Source organism: Ambystoma mexicanum, chromosome 4q, assembly GCF_040938575.1.
Source record: "Ambystoma mexicanum isolate Mex_15411 chromosome 4q, UKY_AmexF1_1, whole genome shotgun sequence".
Taxonomy (NCBI): domain Eukaryota; kingdom Metazoa; phylum Chordata; class Amphibia; order Caudata; family Ambystomatidae; genus Ambystoma; species Ambystoma mexicanum.
The window spans coordinates 673,330,709-673,357,764 of record NC_090928.1 but is presented as its reverse complement, the minus strand read 5'-3'; positions in this window follow the sequence as shown (position 1 = coordinate 673,357,764).

Here is a 27,056-nt window from a genome sequence, read left to right as displayed (position 1 = left end):
GATTGCAATGGCAGTGCCTGGGTATCCCAAAATGGAGGATACTCAGAGCACCTGTCAAATTCAGCATGGAGCTGCCACCAGCTCATACCCTGCTCTGTGGGCCACACATGGGTGCCAAAAACATACACTAGGTACATGTTTGTTCCCCCACCTATGGGTGCCGTAGGGGTATCCCAAGGGTCTGTTCACCACACCCAACCGGAAAGAGTAAGAGCTGCACTGCCAGGAGTCCCACATGGACTCCTGTGCAGAAAACAACACAGAACACACATGATAAGGGAGTACAGGACAGGGACAGGGAGGCCCTGTCCCTCCAATGCATTTCCAACATCACAGCGGTGCAGAAGACATTCAGGGATGTGGGTGAAACAGCACACAGTGACTGTGTCTTGAAGTGATTGGACGAGGCACATGACATCGGGTGAAAGGGAGGAATTCGACCATCCACACGGTGGGTGTGCGCTCACATGGACTTTTTTGAAATTTTATATGAAATTGAATGATGGTAGATCAACCGCTGGAAAATGTGTGGAACCCTCAGACAGCCTCATGGACCAGATGGTGGCACATGTCCTGCAAGACTCTAGGATGAAAACGCTTCTTACCTTTGCCATACCTTACAACGCACTAGCAAAACATGAGTCACAGGGTGTTAAGGGTGGCACGAACCGACTTAAGCAAAAAGGATACCACAGCAAACCAATAGTCATTACGGAATCAGTCTAAAGCACAATGACTCACTGTCTAGTAACCTACCAACGGACAGTAAAACAAGCTCACACACAGAAACCGCGTGGCAATAAGCTGACTAAAGGAAGGTGACCACCTGCAACTGTGGGATGCCTTTACACACGAAAACAAGGAGCATACACGCAGCATCTGGGTATCCCACATGACTCAGTCACCAGACACTGCCACAAAAGCAGGTAGAATGCAAAACAGTATCCAAACGCACACCCAAAGCATAAACATTTCATCACACTAGCATCAAACTACCCGTAACACTTAAACCTGATTCCACCACGACACTGGGTCCATGGTTTGCTAGGCAGTGGACCCAGTAAAGAAAAAAGTGAATTGAAACCAGTCTTGTAATATGAACGTCATTATGCTGTCCCACCAACCCACAAGGCAATAAGTAGATGCGAGTATATATAGGCAAGAGCAAAGAAACTATTTTACATGGGCCACTATCATTACCTGTGGGAAGGAACATTAACCATGGCAAACTTAAACACCTAACTCAGAGGGCACAACATGCATACTAACCACAAACCAGATTCAGACAGATTTGTAGGCCTCACATCATAAATACACCCAGCCTGTTTAAGCTCAAACTCAGAAAAGCACTGGATTAGGAACAAAACTAATAACATATTTTTAGTCGATGATGACATCAGGGGGAAGAGTTTGGAGGGGCCTAAGCACGTGGGCATTGTTTCTATGGTTCCCTGAGGAAAGAGCAGGCTGGGACAGTTCCAAAGGGAATTCACAGATAGTTGCAAACATGGACGTAGGACATGGGGGTGGTTTGGGGTGGGACAAATCCCACCCACAATTTTAAGTGGGGGGGATACAATGGCATTTACCCCCCCCAGTTTCCCCCCATGTGTGTGTGTCTCTGGAGTGCAGCATGTGCAGAGGGGCACCGCAGGGCTCACGCTCACCTCTAGCCCTCCTCTCTTTGGGCAGAACTGCTCCCTTCACCCCAATTACACCAGGCTGTGACAGGAGTCTGGCTAATGAATAGCAGGGGTGGCTGGGGGATGGGAGGAACTCCACCACAAAATAAATGCTCACACAGTATAATTACATGTTAATCTTTTCCCTAAAACTACGAGCCAGTTTAGATGACAGCACAGTTTAGATGACAGCACAGTCCATTACTGTAGCCACTTTGTGCATACAAATTGCCCTTGCGGGGTGCGATTGCAGTGTTTAAAATATAAAGCTATTTCTGCTGAGAAAGGAAGAGGGAGGGGGCAAAGCTCCTGCAAGCAGGGATGAGGGATTGTAAGAAAAGAATACACTTTTTTAACGTTTTGCCAATCTGAAATAGAAATTAAAAATGAGTAGCATAAATTCCAAAATAGCTGCATAAATACAGTGTGTCCCTAATGTCACTTAACTCTGGCTACCGGCTGCCACCAAGTTGGTATCTACCATCATAGCGTACTGTCTCTGGTACATCCCACCACAAACGTATGCTGTGAATGCCTATATGCCATTCCAACAGTCTGCCACCTATGTCCTTTCTATAGATGCCTCATACACTCGCTGTGCCTCTTATCGTCCACCGTGCCTATGCAATCACACTATGGAGATCTGCCAATATTAGCTGCATGACCAGCCTACCAGCGTTACCTCACTCTGCCAAAACACACCTCTTATCACCTCGGGGGCTCATGACTGTGCTGGCTACATTCATCTTTACACTCCCTATTACCAGCTTGCCCTGTGCAGGTCTTCCTCCCACTGGCATTTGCACACTTAATGTAGCACTTGCACGTGAGTTATGACTACCCACACGGAGCACCCAAACCTATGTCTCTCTTTACCTACCTGTAACTGCATGTTTTGATGCAGCTCACGTAACATGAGGTGAGGTGTTCCAAAATGATGTCGCTCTTTACCTATCTGTAAATGCATGTTTTGATGTAGCTCCCCGTACCATGAGGTGAGGCTTTCTAAAATTATGTCGCTCTTTACCTACATGTAACTGCAAGTTTTGCTGTAGCTCCTCGTACCATGAGGTGAAGCTTTCCAATGGATGTACACCAATGTATGTCTATTAGAAACTACTGTAATTATGTCATAAACAAACTACTCATATAATAACTGTAAACTGCTACCATGTAATGACTGTAACTTACCCTTGTAAGTAACCACTGTAACCACCTTCTTAAATAAAAGGGCCTAGATGCCTAAGGGCTTTGTGCGCTATATAAATGCCAAAATAAATAAATAAATGACACCGCTAGAACTCGCCTATGAATGAAGCTTCCACAAAGCCCTTTCCAAAAAGTAGTTTGAGGGGCAGGAGTGGGTCACTTCATGGCTTTCTCAATTCTGAGACTCAGTGTCCAATGGTTATTTTCTTGAACAGTGTTGCACCAGAGCAGGGTCCTGGTCCAGTTTTTGGCCCCTCTCAACCATTCGCATCACACTTGAATCCGTTCAAGGTGAGCAGAACCCAATCATGGGCATAGAACAAACTTTGCCCGCCTCCCCCTGCGAGCCATGCTGAGGACCCCTCCCCCCAAGACCCTTAACAAAGCACAGGGCATGCCACACCACGGGCTAGCCCGGACTACAACGTGTGTGCAATGTCCATGATGATTATGCCGCTGCTGGGGCATTCTATATTCCAAGTGAAAGAAGTAAATATGTTTTTGAATCAAAGCTTAAATGTTTCACCTAGCATAGAATTAAGGGGGCAGTGCCTGGTCCCAAAATATACCAGTGGTGGCTGGTGAATTGTTTTATTGGAGGGTGTAAAAATTTGCCACGAGTATGCGATTGCGATCGAGCAGATCGAGGGGCCTGAACTAACAAAAATGGTTCGGTGGCATCAGGGGGAATCTTCTCCCTCCCATGAGGAAATGTTTAGAATAATGGGTTAAAATGGTGCATTGCACAGCACACTTTCTGTGAACATTTGGGTAGGAGGCTAGACAGTTTGCAATCAGTCTTTTAGGGTGTAGGGTAACTCATGGATGCAAGTCACCAAAAGTGCACAAGCGCATTTCCCAATGCATTGTCATGACGGTCCCTTCAATATTGTTGTTATTGTTTGATATTTATTATGCGCGCCAAACCTGAGTGTATCAGGGCGCAAGCAGTAAGAGGTCATACAGCTTACTACACAGGATACAATAGTTACAAGTAATGGCAAACATCTATTCTAGTCATTATTATTTTATGATACATAGGCAGTGGTAGGGAGAAAATAAGCAAACAATATGCAGAAGAAATATACTATTATTTACACATGTGTCTGAGATCTACAGGTTCATTTGTTAGTATTCTCTAGGAGCCAAGTGATCATATTTTGTCTAAATTTGGTAAAGTTTGGTCCATCCTGAGTCTGGTAGGTAATGAGTTCCAGAGTTGGGCTGCTTTAACAGGGAAACTGGTACCCCCAATCGTGGGTATATGCCAGTATAAAAAACATATCCATGATGGCTGTGCCCATATATTTCCATGCTGGCTCCCCCAACATATGTTAGTGTTCCCTTATGAAAACATACTTATTTTGGCTTTGAGATGTTTTTTATAGTATCATTACTGGCACTAGGCACAAAGCTGCCTCTGCCAATATATGCCAGTACCCCTATGTAAGAAAATATCCCCATTGGTATGGCCACTAAAAGTGACAAGTCAGAATAAGAAAATATGTCCAAACTTATTCCAATGTAAGCCAGTCTAGACCCATAACACCACTTGTCATCCTTACTTCATCATAGATGCTGAGTTGATAAAAAGTCACGCTACAGTAAGAAATATACAGGCTGCTCCACCAAAACTTCAGTCTAGCAAGGTAATACTACTTATCATGCTTGCTTTATCAAAGATGCTGAGTAATAAATATCATGCCACAGTAAGCAATGGCTAGACTAACTGTATCAAAATTCCAGTCTTGCCAGGTAATGACACACATACCAGTAAAACATGCAAAGTCAATAAAGGATGTGTCAAAAATGCTCTTGTGATCCCCAGTCTCCCACAGCCTTACACACCTACACACACTTACACACACACACACACACACACACACACACACACACACACACACACAACACACAAACACACACACACACACACACACATCCACAGACCCCCCCTACATATCCTCTCACATTCATTTTTCATTTGCACTTCATTCACCACAAAGACATGCTACCATCCACCCACCCAGAACATTCAAATACACAATCACCTTCATACCCATTCAGCCATCAGTCACTCACCCATATAACGTCTCTCACATACACTTACACTGCATTCTCCACACAGACACATGCCCATCCAAAACATTGGAACACACTATCACATTCACACTCATTCACCCACAAGTCACCCACTCATGCACCTTCTCTGACACGCATGTCACACCTGCAAAATATACATCACAATAAAAAATAATAAGCCTTCTTACCTGTTTTTCCAGCTTCGGTCTGTCACTCCAGGCCACCCTCAGGTACTCTGTACTGCTCTCAAACAGGAACCAGGAAACTGGGAGTGCTTCCTGTTTCCTGTATATGAGCAGTGAGGAAGCCGCAGGAGCAGATGTTGAAGCAGAATGTGGCATGTGACACGTGACACATGTCATGATCAGCTCCAACCCCTACTGAGGAATTCCTTCTCGCACTGCAAGCCCCTGCCCTCACCCTGATGGGTGAGAATTGTGCTGGGTCACCACCAGACATGTTGTGGCAGGGCCCCGCAGTGCAGCGGCTGTGGGGGCCCCGCTACTCCAGGAGCTTCAGTTTTAAAAAAGTTTTTTTTTTTTTTTAACCAGGGTAGTAAGGGAGATTGCATAGGTAGCAAGGGAGAAAACAGGGGTCACAATAGTGACCCCTTGCAGCCCACAAATGACGTCCCTGTTTGCAAACTTGATAAGCCCAATAAGAAAATACTGAAATGCCAGAAAATACTGAAAAGCCAGAGGGGGAAAGGGATCCTGTACAAAATAACACAAACTTTGCAAACCTGATAAGCCCGATAAGAACATTCCAAAAAGCCCAAGAGGTAAAAGGTAGCCTGTGCAGTATAAAATGAACTTTGCCACTTGAAAACAACACCCAGAAGATTAGAAGGGGATGAAAAAGCAGGCATACACATAGATAAAAACGTTTATAAACCCACTAGAAACATCCCGAAGAGCACAATGGGGTGAGAAAGAGAATCTGAAATACATTACAAACTGGGTGAAGCAGATAAACACATCCCAAGGGACACGGGGGAATAGGAGAAGAGACAAACAAGCCGAAACAGACATTGAGAGTGCAGCTAGGTGGGACAGTACCTGGCAAGGGTGTACACCCGGTCTGTCCAAGTGGACACTAGGTAACAAAGGGACAAGGATCCCGCTAAGCCAAAGTAACAGGGTCTGGGACCCAGATGAAAGTGGGCAAAGCCCACCTGTGGAATACATAAGGGTCGAGAACCCACCTCCAAAGAAGATTTATAACCAATGGGAAGGGAGCCCAACACGCAAAGACATTTGAGTGCGAGAGTTCTGGCAATCAAGTCTGGCAAGCAAGTAAACCAGATTTTGTACACTATTGGAAAAGTCTACGGTGAGGTCTGGCAGGTTAATGAAGCAGGTCTGTCAAGAGACTTGGAAGGATCATTTTTGTGCTAAAGGCTGGGGAAGAGGAATTCCCCAGTGTTTATGAGGAACGTTATTTTGTGAACCAGAGGAACACCCAAAAGAGTGGGGAACTTGGAGATCTTTAAATTGGCTGAACATTGAACATTAAACATTGACCTTGAAACGTCCCTTTTTGCAGAAGAACTGCACTTTGGTGTCAGCATCCAGAATGGGAAAGGTCTCCTTCTGGAATTAACAAGACACACACTTTTCCTTTTGTTGGATTGCACCTGTAAAGGACGGAAATATGTTTAGACAAATGCCAGTGGACATTTTTGTTTGACGGACATACTGACAGGGTCCATAGTATTCTATTCTTAGTAGTTAGGGAAAGTTAGGCCTTTTCCTACCCCCTTTTTATTTCTTATGAAACAAATAAATAGTTTATGATAATCACTTCCACCAAACTTGTGTCAAGAATCTTACTTCTGCAACCTTAAAGAACCCATAAACATAGAATGATTGGGGCATTACCAAGCGAGTACCTGGATTACAAGGAGGTTTTCCACAGAGACCAAACTAGCATGTTACCACTGCACCTCCCGTACGACTGTCAGATTGACTTAGTACCGGCAGTACAGATCCCATGTAGTCGTGTCTATGCGCTTACAGGTTTTGTGAACAAACATTAACGGGATACCTGGACTAATAGTTGGCTAATGGATTAATTAGGTCATCGAAATCCCCAGCGGTCTCACCACTGTTTTTAATCCTGAAAAAGGAAGGGCACCTATGGACATGCATTGGCTATCAGGCCCTAAACCGGGTGACCGTGAAGAACCGATATCCACTACCCCTTAGTCCAGTACTCCTAGACCAAGTGAAAGATGCAACCATCTACATGAAACTCGACCTACATGGAGCCTATCATCTTGTGTGGGTAAAGGCGGGGGATGATGATGATGAGGCGGGTGATGTGTTCCGCACCAAATACAGAGTGTATGAACACCAAGCCCTGCCCGTTGGGCTGTGCAATGCCCCAGCTGCTTTCCAGTACTTTATGAGCAAAGTGCTGCAAGAACTACTGGATGTATGTGTCATCGTCTACAGAGACGACATCCTAGTCTATTCAAAAACCATCCACAAGCACATTGGGCACATGCAAGCTTTATCAAAATAACTGTGACAACATCACCTTTTTGAAAAGCTGGAGAAGTGTTTGTTCCAGGTACAAAAGGTGGAATTCCTGGGTTTCATACTGACACCTCAAAGTATCGTCATGGACAACAGAAAGGTGGACACCATCCTTCAATGGCCCTCTCCAACATTGTTAAAATCCGCCCCAGAGTTTTTTAGGATTCGCAAACTTTTATAGGCTCTTTATCCCCGGATTCTTGAAAGTGGTTCACCCAATTACCTCGCTTCTAGGAAAAAAGAAGAGGTTTGCTTGGAGCTAGAGGACTGAACAGAAGATCAACGCCTTAAAGGAATGTTTCACCGCCGCTCCCATGCTGCTACATTCCAACCCGGAACAGCCCACCATGGTAGAAACTAACACCTCATACATTTCCATGGGTGCGGAATTGTCGCAACGAAGCCCAGAAACAGATATCCTCCGACCAGCAGCCTTCAGGTCCAAGAGGTTTACCGGCCAGAGGTAAATTACTCTATAACCGTCAAGGAATTACTGGCCATAAAGGCAGACTTTAAGGAGTGGCAACACCATCTGCTTGGAGCCAAACACACCCCTATGGTTTTCACCACTGACCCCCACAATCTGCAATTCTTGAAGTCTGCATGTGCCCTGTCTGTGCACCAATTGAATTTGGCACTCCTTTTTGCTAAATTTGATTTCATCATAACCTACCGCCCTGCGGGTTTGCAACAGAAAGGCAGACCCAATCTCTCAGATGGGCCTGAGCAAGGAAAAGCAGGAGCAGGTACACGCAATTCCAGAAACATATCCCATCATACCCACAGAGAAGATCATAGAGAGGACAAGAAAAGAGGTGTCTATGCTACACAACGATATCTGACACTTGCTATCATCTGAAGAGCTGAAGGCAGGACCCAGATACAGTATAAAGGGTGGATTACCCTATCACCTGGAAAGGCTCTACCTCCCTAGCCCTACTCTACAGAAACAGGCCATGAGCAGTTACAATGACACGCTCGTGACAAGTCACCCTGAGGTCAAGAAAACAGAAACAAAAGGTACAACAGTGCCACTGCTGGCCTACATTAGCCAAAGATGAGACACATTATGCCCTATCCTGTTCAATCTGTGCTCAAAGTAAAAACCAACAACAAAACCCACAAGGACTCCTACAACCGCTGCTACTACCACCATCTCCCTGGCACACCTTGTCTATGGACGTCATAACAGACTTACCCCCCCTGTCGTGAGTTCAACACCATCCTGGTGGTGGTGGATCACCTGCCCAAAATGGTGCACTTCATCCCTCTGAAAGTGATACCTAACGCTAACAACCTGGAGCAGACCTTCCCGCTGCAAATTGTATACCTCCACGGCTTCCCGTCTGTCATCATTTCAGAAAGAGGGAGTCAGTTTCTCTCCCGCTTCTGGTCCCAATCATGCTCCCTGGCCAAATTCCACGTGTGCCTCTAACCAATGGCGAGACAGAAAGAGTGAATTAGTGCCTTGAGCAGTATCTACTATTCTCACAGACAGAATACAAGTGGGTCGACCTCTTGTGGGTAGCGGAGCACACCTGCAACAACACCTCACATGCGTCAACAGGTTACACCCCATACTATCTATTACATATATGGCACCCACGCATGTCTACATTTGATCCAGCAAAGTCCAGCAAAATGCCTGTGGTTCAAATAATGCATGCAGATATTCACTGCACGCTAGCACAGGTCAATCTACAGCACACAAAGGACACTTATAAGCAGTTTACAGACCGGTACAGTAGAACAGCACTTACTTACCAGGTGGGGGGATCAGGTGTGGTTGGCCACAAAACATATTTATCTGAAGGGCCCGCAGAAGTTTCTCCCAAGGTATGTAGGCCCCTATCCCATTAGTGGATTAATAGGCACAGCTGCAGTACGCATCAACCTCCAAGCACCCCTTCGCATACATCCTGGTTTCCATGCATCCTTGATTAAACCTGCCCATCCAGATGCACATCACTCTCAGAAAATACCCCCACCAGATCTCGTTGACAGAGAACCCGAATATGACGTGCATGCTATACAAGATTCCAAGATGGAAAAAGGGGTCTTGCACTAACTTATTGGCTATAAAGAGTACGGGTAAAAGAACGCTCTTGGGAACCCCTTTCGGGGGTGCATGCAACCCACTTAGTCAGGCACCTTCAGAAGAAACAGCCAGAGAAACAGAGTCTGGGAGGTGAAGTGCAGTAATTGGGCCACGTAAGCTTCCTGACAGCCTTCACCTCCCACCAAGGTAAACACGCTCATATCAAGGACAGAACAGGGGAGGGTATGCACAGAGCAGTCATATCATGCTCTTTTTTGTCTTACAGGCAGCCTTTGCAACCAACACTGCTAGGCACAAGGAGAGGAGGACATCAAGACAACCCCACACCTCCCGAAGTGATCCCACAAGTGCCCTATAAATGCCATTTGGGATTGGTGTGGGAGCAATGAGGACCTCCACATGACTTCCACGGTGCCCCTGCAAGATCCAGATCCCAGGTGAGCATTACACAGGGTTTTCAGAATAGCCAAGCAGAACACAGGAACAAGATGTGTAGAATGTAGCACAGAAAGTACAGACAGCAGGCAGGCATCACAATGTTGTTCAGACAGACAGGGCAACAAGAAGACAGATGCCGAAAGGCACAGGTCAAACAGAGGAGGGTGAATTTCTTGTGGGTGGTGGTAGATCTAACACACGTTCCACACCACATTAGAAAAAAGCAAGCCTGCTTTAAGGGCCCAATCCTGTCCTTGGAACAAGTAGAAGTTTCACTCTGACATCACACCCAAAGTACTTTGTGCTACTGGAAGTGGAGGGGAAGGAGACACAAGGCAGAGAAAAACAAGATGGTGGAATCTTCCTCCAGCTGTAAGAAGCTTGCTCTGTTAACACTAACCTTGCCCCTTCCCTTCTCAATAGAATCTAAAGGACCTTTCGGTATGTAGCACTCTAGTGTGAGGCTATTCCTTTTGTGAATAGTTGTGCCCTTTGATTCCTGTTCCCAGGACAGCTTCCTGTGGAATGGCTGTGTCTCTGAGGAGGGTGTTACCTGCCCTCATTCTTGGAATGGATTTATAAACTCTGCCCTGGAGGACAGATGTTTGGGAGGCCACCCTTGTTAGATGAACAGAGGTACACTTCTGGAAAGATAGCCAGACCAATTCAAGGTAGCTTGGAGAGCAGTCAAGGCTGAATCTCGGGAGGAGTGAGGGTGATCAAGGGTCTCCAATGAGCACAGACAATGAAATACCAAGAATTACAATTAGAAAGTAGTATACCAAAATATACTATTTATTATAGGCCCAAAACAAAATATGAATCATGAAACGCAATAGTAACACACCACTCAAGCAACACATTTTTTAATATATATATACAGTCACTGGAGTTAGTGCTAGAAAATTCATAACTACACCAATACCTACAAAGGAAAAGGATGATAACTTTAGTAACACTCTTCAGAGATGATAACTCTAACTTTATAGGTCCAGCCCTAAGATGAATGGAGCCTTGTGCTCAATGTTGAATGTGTGCGTAAAAGCACAGAGTCTTGTGTAAAGTTAACAAAGTATGTTTTAGAGAGCAGGGAAGGGTTAGGGAAGAATTGTGAAGGGTGAAACGGGTTCCAAGAGTCAGGAGAGGATCTGCTACGATGAACAAAGCTGTCTTTCGGAGGGCTTTAGGAGGCAAGCTACCCAAGCCAACAGTAACCCAAAAAGACCCTTCAATGCATAAATAAGGGCCACCAGTAAGTGAATTCACTACTCACTGCCCTCAGCTCAATTTTGGTCCAGACATGGTAAGTCTAGAGGTGGTCACCAGAGGTATGATTTCCTGCCCTTGGTTTGGTTCCCAGATGCACAGGCACTGTGGATGTGGATACAGTTCTGGTATGGGACAGGGGCTGCTACTCTTGATTCAGATGTAGAACAAAGAAAACACTGATGCAGCAGGCCTCAGAGCACTGGAGGGAACACAGGAAAACTGCCTTCAGTGATGCAAGGGAACCCAACTCACACAGTATGATGCAGCCTCTGATCTCGCGGCCCAGTGGTGATGGGATGATGACATTTGGCAGAAGGGTGCTTTGTTGGATAAGCTGAGACTCCCCAAAGTCTTGGGTCAAAACTCTGAATGACAACGCTCCTGCACAGTAACCAAGGATTGAGCTGCAAAACCCACTGCATGGCCCAGGGACACTTCTGAACAGGCTTACTTGCAGGCTTACCAGGAGACATCTAGAGTGATTGGTCCCACCACTCCACAGGTTTGATGCACCTTCACAGGGTTTCTGAGATCAGGTGCAAAGAAGGGCTCCACCGGGACAACAGTGGGATTTTGGTGCCAGTCCTCTTCAAGTGCATCTCAGGACCGTCCTTTGTTTTGCACAGCTCATCAGGATACTTGGCTCCTTCTTCAGATCGATTCTGATCTGTTGTTGATCTGATGCAATGAATACAGGAACCCTCTTGTTATCCACCGTCAAGTGAGTGCTCTCACCCAGCCCACCAAAGGCAAGATCTGCTCCATGCATGCACACCAGCAGTGGCCCAATCAGGGACCACCGGGGTTCTCATGCTCTCATGCCCACCAGACACCCTGGCACCAGTAGTGTGGATTGGGACCAGACAGTCTCATTCCACTTCCTGGGTCCCACACACGTGACCTGCAGGGAACCGTGGTTTTCGTGGGGAACATCATGTGCAAACAAGAATGTCCTGGCCCTGGAACGGAAGGGGCAAGGCCAAGGGACAAAATGGCCAAAGGAACAGACAAAAGACTTTGTGGCATGACCATTCTAGACACTAGCCACAGTCATGAGCCAAACAAGGTAAACACAGTAGGGCTTGGTAAAAGTTACCAACTTACAAGGAAATGCTACTGCTGCCACCAATCTGTTCCAAGGTACATTGTGCAAACACCCGAAATTCCTTTGATGGTATCTATGGCCATAAAACACAATGGGCCTCATTACGACCCTGGCGGAAATCGCGGTGCAAAATGCACCATGGAGCACGGCGGAAAGCTGCCGATAGCGCCATGGGGGTTGGCGGATTTTCCGCCCCATTCCGACCTTGGCGGGGCGGTAAATCCCCATCCCCCATTTTACCCTTCCCCATTCCCATTTCTGCCCCATAGGGTATAATGGGAGTGGGGAAGGCGTTAATTACGCCACCGTAAAATACGGTGGCGTAATTAACAACAAGGTCCCGTAGCGCCATGGATTTCTCCGCCCGGAAAAACCAGGCGGAAAACGCTCCATGGCGCTACGGGAACTCGTAGTAGGGCGGATGGGTCCGCCGCGAATAACGCTGGCGTAAACCCACTCCGCCAGGGTCGTAATGAGGCCCAATGACCCCAGCGGTACTGTAAGGTACTTTGCTCAATGATGAAAAGTTACCAACAAGTAGCAATAAAGTCGAAAGACTAAAAGAAACAAAGTTTCTCAGTACTGATAGCTTGGAGGATGTGTCAGTTTCCCCATAATAATGAGCTGAAGCCCAGTGGAGTGCAGATGAAAGCTGTGCTCCACTGTGAAAAGTCAGGTTAGGATAACACATGCAAAAGTTTAGGGGTTCATGGACTATAGAGGAAAATGTTCTTCTAGAGAAATCTTTTCTAACACTCGCAAAGGAATAGAGAGAAAATCCCCAAGGCTACAGTTTTGCTGACCGCAGCAAAGACAGCCTGGCTGGGGGGGTTTGGAGGGTACACATAACCTTTGCACAGATTAACTGGGTTCACAGGACTGGCACATGTGCGATATCAATTTGATGTGGCTTGGATGACTATGAGAGATGCCAACCACCATACCTCAGACTTAGGGATGGCTTATATTTACAGTTTAACATGCCACCAGGACAGCATACTCATAGTTATGTCATTTTTTGGAACAGGGGTGCATATGTTAAATGCCATCCCTCCGCTGTAGTGACCTTGGCTACCACTGCAGCTGTCGAGAGGTCACCTGTGGCCGGGACCAGCTCCAGCAGGTACTATAATCGGTTCCATGTGTTAATTCCACCTCAAAAATATCACAATGCAAAAATATTGCCATATTTTTGCTGCAAAATTCACACATGGACCCTGCGGGCGATACCCCCGCAACCCCTGCATCATTTTTTTATGTGCGGTGGACACCCCCGCAACCCCTGCTCCCACATAATATCTCCAACAAAAATATCGCCTATGGCGAACCAAACGGCCATATCTACAGCGATATTTTTGTTGCATATATTATGCTACTATAATCAGGCTACCGATTCAGCATGGCACAGGTGTACACTATGCTTCTGGCGTGGAGCTTTAAGATAAGGGGACCTGGTTAATAGGTCACCATTTTTGAAATTACCTACATCATTTTTATTAGTTAATAAAAATAAAAAAAAAGCCAGGGCTTCTGCACCCTTACCAAATGCAATTCCTCATACTTAAGTATGGTTGGCTTGGCACCTTGCCACAGCCTTTCTTGTCACCCAAAAGAGGAATAGTCCTGCCCATAACAGTAGAAGTAACTGCCTCAGGAGACTTTGCATTGAACAAATTATTCAAATACATACCTCGTTTAGGCAGTTTACATCAGACCTAGCACCAGTCAGTTGAAAATTATAGAAGTCCACTCTTGAGACACCTCCTAGAGTCCTTATGACCATCTTTGAAGAGTGATGGCATTGTCAAATGTTGAATCCTCTGCCCCATTAAGGTCTGTCAATCGTTGTCACCCCATTTTTGTTTTTGACAGTTGGTGGTGGGCTAGCGCCACCTAATGCCAAATAATTGGTACTGTGAAGTACTGTAAGAGAGAAAGGGAAGTTTGGGAGCAGTCTCGGGTTGGTATGGTAACTGGCCAATGCTCATGGGATGAAATGGCTGAAGCACCGGCCGGGCCTTGATTTGTTTCCAGGAGGGATCTGCTTCCGCCATTTCATACTGTAAGTACATCCTTTGTTTTACTTTTCTTTCGGGGACGTGTAGCTCTAAAATGTATTACAGCGAAATAACAGCTACAAGTCCAAGAATGCAAAGAAAAGCAATCACGACTGAACTAGCATTTTCAGAATATAATCGAATCGGACATGTTTGTATGTATGAAACTCCGACAAAAATATACTAGATTCACTCCACAATTAAATATGAGAGGTCTGTGCACAATGTAAGCAGGCTTAGGAACACTATAGGTTTGTAAGTATGTTGAATGAAACGGCTGCTTGCCTTTCTCAAGATCAGGATGTGCATTTAATGTGCTTCTTTCCTGCTGGGTTGCATTAGCTGGCTAAGCGATGAAGAATGCACGTTCTGGGCATTGGTGTCAACAGCAGGCTATTTCTCCTACACCCTTGTAAATGCAACTCATGAAGTTTCAACTGCCCTGCCCTGCCCTGCCTTTTCCCCCATGATACCAATAGTCCGGTGAGCTCCAAGAAACCCTTCGAGTTTTATTTGCAAATTAGACTGATTATATATCTGGAGTCGTGTAGTAACCACAGAGGAATCTATATTTAGTTTTGTGCTGAACATCCAGATGTTAAAGAGATAAGCTGCTGTAGATGAAAAGGGGCCTCCTGCTCCTGTTTCTGGCTGCAGCTCAGACGTGAAACGCATATGTAATCTTAGTAGGCAGCAGTAATGGCTGCTCCTCCTGCCTTGTCATGTACTGCCACGGGGGAACCATGGATGTGCAGGTGGCTCTGCTGCTCGCCTGCGATGGCCTGAATTGTTCTCCTACACTCCTAAACGTGGCAGAGAGGGTGCTGGTCACTAACAGCAGGGCAACCCTTGCTGCACTACCTCCTCCCAAGGAAGGGAGATTCCATGTAGGCAGTACTCTGAATTTCTTCAGCTTGTAGTCAGACAAATGAAATAAAAAAATGGGTAAAAGGGCCGATACACAAACACGAGGAGATGCATTATGGTAGAGGGTGTGTTGCGCAGAATCGGGGGAGATTTACACATCACGTTTTCCAGAGTTGGTATTCTTCAAATTTTTCAAATACCCTACACAAACTGAAAAATTATGGGGTGATAAAGGGGGTAATTCATAGATTCCCGTGCAGAAGTAGCGCACGCGGCTGGCGCAGAGAGGGAGCGTGCTCCAGCCGCGTGCGCTAAATCCCATTTCCACACACCGTGTATTCATGGATTTCCCCATCCATATCCAGCCGTGGCACAGCAGCCATCCAGCAGTGCCAGATACGCCCATAACACCGCCCCTTGTGGCAAAAACAGCCGCACAAATCCACAATATGGCGCAAAGGCCAGTGGACCAGCATACAGACGCCAAACAACGAAATTTCGCTAAAAACGCTTGCGTACCGCGCTCGCGCCAGCCAAATCACGTGTAAAACTCCTTGCGCACCCATCGGAATACGCATACCCCGCTCGTGCCAGCCAAATCATGTGTAAAACTCCTGGCGCACCAATCGGAATACGCATACCCCGCTCTCCGATACACAAACACAAAGAGATGCATTATGGTAGAGGGTGTGTTGTGCAGAATCGGGGGAGATTAACACATCACGTTTTCCAGAGTTGGTAATCTTCACATTTTTCAAATACCCTACACAAACTGAAATATTATGGGGTGATAAAGGGGGTAATTCATAAATTCCCGCGCAGAAGTAGTGCATGCGGCTGGCGCAGAGAGGGAGCGTGCGCCAGCCGCGTGCGCTAAATCCCATTTCCACGTACGGTGTATTCATGGATTTCCCCATCCATATCCAGCCGTGGCACAACGACCATCCAGCAGCGCCAGTTACGCTCCTAACACCGCCCCTTGCGGCAAAATCAGCTGCACAAATCCACAATATAGCGCAAAGGCCAGTGGACCAGCATACAGCCCCGCAACAACGAAATCGTGCTAAAAAACGCTCGCATACCGTGCTCGCGCCAGCCAAATCACTTGTAAAACTCCTCGCGCACCCCTCGGAATACACATACCCTGCTCGTGCCAGCCAAATCACGTGTAAAACTCCTGGCGCACCAATTGGAATACGCGTACCCCTCTCGTGCCAGCCAAATCGCATGCAAAACTCCTCGCGCACCCCTTGGAATACGCGGACCATGCTCGCGCCAGCCAAATTGCATGTAAAACTCCTTGCGCACCCCCTCAAAATATGCGTAACCCGCTCGCGCCAGCCAAATCATGTGAAAAAGGCAGCGCATGCTTAATCACCCGTGAACGCATCTCTCAAGCAGTCCACGCCACAACAGACCCCCATCACCTGTGACCATGTCAGCAGGCAGCCCACTCCACAACGGAGCCCCCCAACACCCGTGAGCTTGCCAGAAGGCAGCCCACACCACAACAGAGCCCCCCAACACCTGTGAGCATGCCAGCAGGCAGCCCACACCACAACAGAGCCCCCCAACACCCATGAGCCTGCAAGCAGGCCCCGACTCATGTCCCTGCACCCCCACCAGTGACAGCAACCTGCCAGCAGGCCCCGACTCATATCCCCTCACCAGTAATGGCAACCTGCCAGCAGGCCCTGACTCATGTCCCCTCACCAGTGAGGGCAACCTGCCAGCAGGCCCTGACGCATGTCCCCCCGCCAGTGATGGCAACCTGCCAGCAGGCCCCGACTCATGTTCCCCCACCAGTGACGGCAACCTGCCAGCAGGCCCAGACTCATGTACCCCCACCCCCACCAGTGACGGCAACCTGCCAGCAGGCCCCGACTCATGTTCCCCCACCCCCACCAGTGACGGCAACCTGCCAGCAGGCCCTGAACCATGTCCCCCCACCAGTGACGGCAACCTGCCAGCAGGCCCCGACTCATGTCCCCCCACCCCGGTGATGGCAACACAGACCCCAGCATCGTATGCACACTCAAATGTAACCCATATCAACCCCCCACAATGCAAATCCACGACCATCCATTGTTGTCACTCCCCAGCACATGCCCCATCCCACGTCAATCACAGAAGCACAGGTGCATGCACCCCTATGTGAATCATAGGCACACAGCAGTGACACATGACTGAGCCATTGACAACTGACACATACATCAAGTAAATAATAGCAGACCACACCAACACTGGACATGAATGAAATGTATTAATAATTAAAAGATATGGCAAAATGAAAAAGAATCATGACTATGAATAAACAAATAACGAAAATGTAAATGAAAACATAATCAGAAAGTGAAAAGAAATCCATGAAAAAAGTGAAATAAAAAACCATTACCTCATGGCAAAAATAAAAATGAAATACACAGAACATCCAACTATGTACAGGTAATGTCCACAAGGGTCCATGATCCACAAAAAAATGAACAATCCAGGAAAAAAGTCCATCAAAAATCCAACTATTTTCAAAAAGTGGAGCAATGTCCAATAACTCCAAAATAAATGTAAGAAAAAAGGAAACTTATACCTAAAGAACTATTTACAACGGCGGTGGGCTAGTCCTACGGCTCACTTCTGTTGTTAATGTCTCTGGCCAAGGCATCATCAAACTCCATGTTGATGTCCTGGAGGCGGGCCTGGGCTCTGTCTTCGAGGGCTCGCAGGGACGTTGCCAGGGTCTCCGCCAACTCCCTGCGAGTCTCCTCAAGGAACACTGCACGCCTCAGTGCCTGGCGCTTGGAGTTCTCCACCCTGACCATTGTCGCCCGCCGCCACTCTGCATCTATATGCTGGCCTAACCGCTGCCACACAGAAGACACACTCAGTCCTGGGACCTCCTGCCCGTCGGCCGATGCCTGTCCCCAGGATGTTGTTGGCCTCAAGTGCTGCCGCCTCCCACGTCGAGCCTGCTGCTGCACCAATGCCATCTGCCTCTGCCACCATGACAAATTCCGGGACGATGTAATCCACTGGTGCCGCTGTGCACGTGCCCTGCTGGGAGGAGCCTGCACATCCTCCATTGGCAGGGTTCCAGTTGTTGGGGTGACCACCTCTTTTGGTCCTCCGACTTCCGACTGTGGCAGGGATACGATCTCCACCAGCCTGGCCGCTGTGGGTGGGGCAGGTCCACAGGGTGCCCAGGTGACACATGGGCGGGAAGACGGCACGGAGGACTGGCGCATAGGGTGTGCAGATGAGGAGGGGGGTCGCAAGAGCGCCCAGCACATGGAGGAACCCTGTGCCAACGACCTGTCCTAGCAAGTCGACGCGGGCACACAGGTGTTCAAAATGATATGCGTTGTCCTGTCTGGAACAACGCACATCATCCTGAATCCCCCGTGTGCTCAACGCAACACCAACTAGCACAGGCTCAACCCTGTCACGGATTGCCATGTCCGCAGGTAGAGGAAGGTCAGTTGATGTAGACACATCCCCTACCTGCAAACAGGCCTGGACAGAGGCATCCCTGCTGGTGCAGGATGATGCAGTCACAGGATCAGGGACAGGATTACACACGGCGACCTGTGCTGCCTCCTGCCCCTGACACTGGACTGCACCACTTGCATCAGTGGAACCACCCCCTCCAGGCCCCATGCATGGGTCTGATATGGCCTCCTCATCAACCACACCCCCCACCAACCTGGATGACTCTGTGCCGTCTTCGGTTGTATGCCCCTGTGGGGGCTCGCCTGCCCCTTCTTCTGCCAAGGAGTCCACATCCACCCTTGGCCTCTTGGACCTCCCCTCGGCAGCTGTGACCATGGACGCGGCACCAGTCCCCTCACTCCTGGAAGATATTATTACCTGGGACGGGGGCAGGGCCTTGCATCTCTGGCTGGCGGTGGTATCCGTGCCGCTGGGCTCCACAGCGCTGTTTCGCCCTCTTCATCAGTTGACGCTGCAGACAGGGAGGGACAGAACACAGGCATCAGAACACTGTACCATGGTCTGCTAGACACATAACTATTGCACATGAGTGGCAACGTCAAACATCACAGACGGCATCACTCAGGTCAATTGAACCCACACACATGCACAAACTAGCAGGGAACGTGTAGAAGGCATCTGCATCCATTCACATGGAACTGCATGAACATCCTAAGGGTGGCATGACGTCACAAGCATCATGGAGCATGCCATTCACATGCACACACACCACCAGATAGACATGCATCTGGCCATCTCTACCTCCTGTCACAGTGCAATCATCATCAACTATGTCACATCTGCCAATCAGGTACCTAGATGTCTGTGTCACATGCATCCATGGCATCTCACAGTCACACACCAAACAGACACACACACGCATGTACACTGTGCACGTACAAGAAGGTGGGACAAGCATCGATGTGTCACACCCCAAACATGGCTGAGTACATACACAGGCATGAAAACATGTGTGTATCTTCACATGCAGTTGTACATCATGCATCAGAACACATACACCATTGATGTGCAGCACACATGACTGGACTCACATGCAGCACGCTCATGTCCCTGCACATACACATCCATACATGGGCCATGTCAGACATATGTCCAAGCTGAACACTCCTGCCACACCTCAACATGCACTGTGTCAAATGAGACTGCATAGACACTTACCGCTCGTCTCCAGACGGGTCAGCCTCTTGAGGACCTGGAGGTGAAGCGCTGGGCGAATGCGCTCCAGGACCCTCATCTGGTCGGTGGTAAGCAGGACCCGGCGCCCCACTGCCTCCACTGCATCAAAGAGGCGCCAGGCCTTCTTGAGGGTCCTGGACTTGAAGTCCTCCCAGCGCTTATGGACGTGTTTGAAGTCGCAGAGTGCCACCCCCTCCGCATTGATGGCACCCACAATGTCCAACCAGATCCTCTCCCGTCCATCCTTGTCGGCGCGTGCTCATCGGAAGAGGTGATGCCCCAGGACATGATCCACCCGGATGCCAACTTCTTTTGCAGTGAACCTGGCAGCCTTCTGCCTCTCTGCCGGGGGGTCGCCACTGGCCCCAGATGGAGTTTGGCCCGACATGGCAATGCCCGAGGCAGGTGTGGATGGGCAACTGGGTCCTGGGGCTGGGCTGTGGAGCGATGGAACACCAGTTGGGAGTCTACTGTTCCAGCAGGGGTGGTCACAGCAACTGGACCCCTGCCGATGGCTGATGTGCAGGCACCAAATAGCAGGGCACGTTGGCAGCAGGCAGGCAGCAGCAGATGGCTTGCAGGAGGCTCCCCGGAGCTCTGGGGGGCAGGTAAATGGCCTTCTGGGCAGGAGCGTGGTTTTACGTGTGTTGTTGCGTGGCCAGCTTGATGCAGAGTGAATCCGCATGTGCAAAAACAGCACATCAGCGTGAGATTGCATGAAATCCGAGGAAAGACCCTTAGCGCATAACGGCATGAGTGACGTTATGCGCTCGGACGTTGCCTTCGGCAGGGGTTAATGGTCCCGCGGGTAAGCAGTTCGCTGTACGTGCTTTTCGTGGAGACTGACGCCTGTGTTTACTCCCCTTGTGGTTTCACAAGTGATTACTTCACAGCGGATAGAGTTTGTACTTCTTCTTTTGGTGGGGGTGTTGCCTACTGTGTTTTTCTTTTCCACGCAAGGCAGACAGTGAGTCGCGCACCCTATTTTTCCCACTGTGGTTCCCCCTGTGCATCGCGTACCCATTTTTGAGGTCATAGTAGCCTGCGTGTTCCATGGGTACACGTTTTTTGTGTCCCTGGGTGCCACAGCGTACTGCGGGAGATTTATTCCACGCACGTGGGCTACCGGGGGTTGCATGCACATTTATTATCATTTTTTGGGGTGCCAGAGCATTGCATGACCCGTCATTTATCAGCAGGGGTCACCGACAGCCTTGCAGAGGCACAGGGGTGCATCTAACATCACGTATTCTGCCCCCTTCACCCCAATTGCCCAGGACAATTGTTGAGTGCACCTTCAATTGGCAATATACCATCTGTGCCAGGGTTCGGAGGCCACCAAAGGTAAAGGGCGGCAAAGTTGGGCATCCTCCCAGTGTTGTGCCTGGTCGGGCAGGTGGCCAGGGCGTCCAGGGGGTACAGAGAGTCCAGGGTGGCCGTAGAGGGGGAAGAGGCAGGTGCAGTCATGCCACCACCCCCTGCGGCTCCGGCAGATGCAGCTCTTGCATCCGACCCAGTGCCCATATGACCCGACAGTCAGTTTCATTTGCTGTCAGGGGCCCACAGGTAGTGGTAGCTGCAGGTGCAGCTGTGGGGACCACCACCCAGGCTCGGGGTCGGCTAGCGCATGATGCGTTGGAACCTGAGGACTCCCAGGCAGAATTCCAGATGGTCAGGAAGCACAGGCCATGTGTGTCCACAGTTGCTGTGACCGATGCACACGTATCTGGGGCAGTGGTGACATCTGCTGCCCCAAGCAGCCTGGTGGTGGTAACTGTATGGGCAGATGCAGCCAACACCTCCCCAGCTGTGAGTCTGCCAGCCAGGATTGTGTCGGTCACAGACTTTGGCACTGCGGCAGATGTGGTGCTGGGTCCTGGCAACAGCACCCAGCAGCCACTTACTCAAGTCAGGCCTTCCGTCCTGGTTCCGCCAACCACTCCCTTGGTCCAGTCCACCAGCGCCCCTGCCCCTACTGATCAGGGCGACATTGCCCACTCAGGATCCCTACCACCAGCCAAGAGGAGGAAGCGTGCTTTTGCGCAAGAGGCTGGGACCCCAGGCACGGCTCCGGCCTCTGGCACGTCGAGGAAGAAGCCTTTCAACAAGCAGGAACTGGACTTTCTTGTAGGCTATGTGTCGGCACTCTAACGCGATGTACTGGTGGGCCCACAGTGCCATACTACGCCTGCCCTGGGTTGGGTCCACTGGCAGCATATTGTGGAGGGTGTGAATGCCATGGGATTTCAGGTGCGCACAGCTCAAGACTGCTACAAGCGTTGGAAAGACCTCTGATGCTGTGCAAAAAAAAGCGTGCCTCCAATTATACCATGACTCAGGTGACTGGCAGTGGGCCAGTAACAGAGGAGGATGCACTCACTCAGCACGAGGAGATTGCTGCAGAGTTCATCGAGGCAGAACTAATCCATGGAGTGAGAGAGATGATGGATCATGATGCATCGTCTGGTAAGTGTTCATGCATGTTTGTCCAGGACATGTGTGTTTGGCTTGTGTGATGTGTTGTGCTTGACTGCCACTACATGCTATGTATACATGGTTGTCATGTTTGGGTCATGCAATGCTTCACTGATGCGTGCCTGTTGTGATGCATGCAGTATACGTGATGCACACAGGGACTGTCCACATCAACATACATGCACCCTACTCACATGCAAGTGACTCAGCTGCCCCTCCGGTACATGTTCCTGCTCACTCATATGTCTGCATGTGGCCTGTGGTGTTGTTGCACTCAGCACTCGGCCTATCTCATCACATGACTGCCGTCTATGTGTGGACAGCCTGCAAGGTGGTCCTCCTCACAGGCACACTTCCTTAACTCTTAAACCCCCGGCAGCTTAATTTCAACACGGCACTGGTGAGTCACATGTTGGACTACTGCAATTGCCTGTTCCCCGTTCCTGTGTACATGCACACTTCCCTCTGCAAACCTGCAAAGCACCTACTGTGGTGTACATCCTTTCTCCTTGGAACAGTGTGTCTCACTTGGACTGTTCAGGTGGCAGTGGCTCCCCGTGGACATGAGTGCCCATTCATACTCCATGTGAATTCCATGTATGCCCCTATGGGTCCTTGACAGGCTGATCATCGTAGTAGGTCTCCAGGATTATATAAGTGTCATGGTATTTGGTCATCCATTTAATGCTCACTCTGGGTCTGTCCCTCATCACGCACAAGTTTAGGGTCTCCTTGTCTGTGTTGTGCACATTCCTCACCCTGTTACAGGCCCCCTGCCTCTGTTCAACTGGTGTTGTGGCTTCTGCATGAATGGGTGTAGTACTGATGGTTCCCCGTGTGTCCTGCTTAATGTCCACTTCTCATCTGCTGTAGTGTCATTTGACTGACGAGATGCAATTGATGCATGTCAACACTGTCTGCCAATGCACAGTTCTCTGGTCAACCTTTCATTGCCATGCACTGCCTCCCTGCAATTCCCCCAAAGGGTGGGGGATTCACTGTATCCATGCAACCCAGTGCATGCACTTTGCACATGATGGCTGCACTTGCCCTTACACTGCCGTCATGTTTAGAGATTGACATCACTACGTATGTGTTGATGCTGGAAGTAGAGGTGGTACACATGCACTGCACTGCACCCACCCACTTCTGTACCATGTACCGGCCTTCAACATGCCTACGCAATGCTGCTATGTCAAAGTGACCTGGCATGTATATTCCCATGTTCATCCCTTCACTGTATTGAAACGCACTAGCGTAGGTGCATCCTGTGACACATGTACTCTGTATTGGTGATGGTTGTTGAGTGCTGCATGTCACCATGCATATTTCATGTGTCATGGTGTGTTTGCTTTCACTTGCAGCTGTGGCTTTTTGGGTGTTCTGCCATGCTTATGCTACGTGCCATCTCTTTGTTGCCATCTCTCATTTCTGGCTTGGATCTGTGCCTGCCAGAGGTTGTGTGTGATGCAGGTGATATGCAACATGCAGTACATGTGTAGGCTTCACATTTTACACACATCCATGTCTACTTTTGGGATACCCTTGCATTGCAATGCCACTGGATGCATGTCAGAGTTTGAGTTGTGTGTGACATGTCTGCTTCATGTGTTGGCTGTCGATGTTGTGATGTCTATGTGTGTTGTATGTGCTGCTGACATGTGTGCTCATGTTTCTTTTGTTTACATTACAGGTGATGAGACATTGGAGGCAGAGGATGAGGATGTGATTCCAGACACGGTGGTGGGTTTACGTCAACAACCTAGCACCAGTGGTGGTTGTGGGGTTGTAGACTACAAAAGCCCATTGTTGCTCCAGACCATCGTGCCCAGGGCTGACTATGAGTCAAGCCCTGATGGACTCTCTGACCACAATGTTGAATGGGATGTGCATCATGATGTTTCGTCGCCGGTGAATGATCCTGCAGTGGATGATCTTATGTCTGCGACACCTGCAGTGAGGGTAGTGCCCTCAAGGGGCCAGGCAGTGTTGGAATGTCTGCCTGTGGTGGTTACGGGTTACGCGTGCAGGGTCACACTCCACACCAGTTGCTCATATTCCTGGGGCATCAGGTCGACGGAGGGATGCAGTCCTGCAGCCGTGGGCAGTGCCAACCCAGCAAGGACCATGGCTCCTTGGGCCCAGCAGGTGTAGTGTCCAGCAATGCAGTGGCTGTGCGCCACCAGGGACCACTGAGTGGGAGCATGCCATGTATGCCATAGCAGAGAAACAGGGGGGAGCAGTTGAGATGATGGCTCAAGGCATGTTCCCTGAGAGGCAGGTGGAACTCCAGCAACAGGCAACGCAGTCCACGTGCCGCTCACTCAGGCTGGGCATGGGGGCCTCCAACAGGGCATGCCGGGCTTAAATGGTGGCTCTGCACAAAGCACTTGCTGCTCAGGCAGAGGCACACAGGGAGGCCTTTAGGGAAGAACACCAATCCCTCAAATCTACTCTGGGTGTGCTCATGATGACCCAGAAGACTAGGTCAGAAGAGAGGATGGAGCAGCTTGAAAACACCATCTCGGCTGAACTCCATGCAAGCCGGGAGGTGCTCAGTATGTCATGTGAGGCCATGCAGGCAGAACTCTGTCATACACGTGAGACCTTGCAGGAGGAAGCACGTGTATCACGTGATGTGCTGCATGCAGACCTACGTGCCATAGCCATGCAGGACCGGGTTTACCAGACCCGCATGCGTGTTGCCGTGGAGGGGCTTGCTGTGGATAGGCATGGTCAGACAACTGTGCCACGTCCACCTTCTGATTTACATCCAGAGGGTGACGATGACTTAACTCTCACACAGGTCGGGCCATGCATGCGTTGAGCCCATGGATGATTTTTTTTAAAATCTCAACATCAATACATGTGGGTGTTGAGGTGCACCCTGTACCTCCTCCCTCCTGGTTACCCACCCCCCTGCAATCCCCCCGAGTCTCATGTGGCCGTTTTTATTTTTGTTTTCTATTATTGTTTGACTATTGTGCATTCATGTGACAGTGTGGTGCTTTGTGGCATTTGAAGGCATCCACTGTGTGTTCTAGCTGGGCCCATACAGGCTTGTCTCATGTATGTATTTGTGGCTTGGGGTCCTGACACATATGCCACACCTGCTTCCCCTTTCCATGGGCTCGCAAGGATGGCTCGGTGTGACAGCATCTTACACAGGGGCATTGGGCTTCCATCATATCTGTGGCCAGTCTGCAGTCCTACTTGTGTATACACCCCTAGTGGGGATTCCGGATGGTTTCTCCAATGCATTTCTGCACTTCATTTTGGTGAGTATTTTGTTGACTGTGCATTTCATCATGTTGCTTGTGATGTTTTTTATGACTTGCCTGTCTATGTTGTTGATGCACTTCCTGCTGTAGGCGGTACCGTGCACCCTTTGGCTGTGAAACACACACTGATGAGGGAGGGGTCAGTGTGGCGACAATGTCACATTTGGACACTTGGGCTACAGCGATTGGTCACTGTCTGACATTGTCAATGTGGGGTACTCTGTGCATGATGTGTTCTGCTGGTCAATGGATGATCCTGTGTTGGGTTTGTTTTTGAGGTGTCAGGGGAATAGTGTGGTTTAACACACTGGGGGGTCCACGAGGGCAATGTTCACATGTGCTGTGTCCAGAACACTGAGGGTCACTTCATTTCACATGCATGTATTCAGTGCATGTTCCTACTGACACAAACACTTAGACAACACACCCCCACACCAACAATGCCAACAACATGCACCCATATTGCCTTCTCAGGCATGCTGTGTCCCTGCAGTGCATGATCACTTTCAATTCCTTGATCGTGTACATGCCTCAGAGGTTACTTTTGGATGAATGTACTTATTTTTCATGATGCTCAAGGGGTTTAACCAATGCAAAGCACACTCACTGTGCTGTCTGGTGAGCGGTGTGTTGCAGGGGACACAGACGCAGCACACAGTGTTTCTATTGGCAAATTTCTATTGCCCGATATGCATGGCAACAGGCATTTTGACATGTGTTGCTTGTACCGCTGGTGCCATGCATTTGTGCCACACTTTTTATGGGTGGGAGGTTTTGGCCAGTCATTTCATCAGATTCCATGTCAGGTGTAAGTGTCTCGTGCCTGTTTACATGGCATGGTGTGGCGGATGGGGGTCATGGAGGTTTGTTTGTTTGTTCATTCATTTAGTATAGTGCACCAGACCCGTAGGTAACTGGGCGCAACATAGTACTGGATACAAGAATATTTCAAGCTTGGTTACAGATAAATAGGTATAGGTTGGGAGGGTTTAGGTGACATACAAGTATTTTCATGCCCTGTTTTGCAGGGGGGGGGTTCTGGGATATGCACCTTGCATGTGTTCCTTTTGGTCACATGGGATTGGTTATGCTTAAGTAGCTAGGGATGCACACAGTGTAGCACTTCCGTGGACACATGGTAAGGTTGTGACAGTTGACTGTCCCTTTCTCATCATCGATTGTCACCTGGTATGTGCCAGGCCTGTGTGCACTCCGTAGGGGTGGGAGTTTAGGTGAAGAATGTGGCCACAAGCTGAGTATGGGCTGCCTCGCCACGTGCCCTTTCCCCTCCCATGCGCAGTGCCTGTGGTTGGAG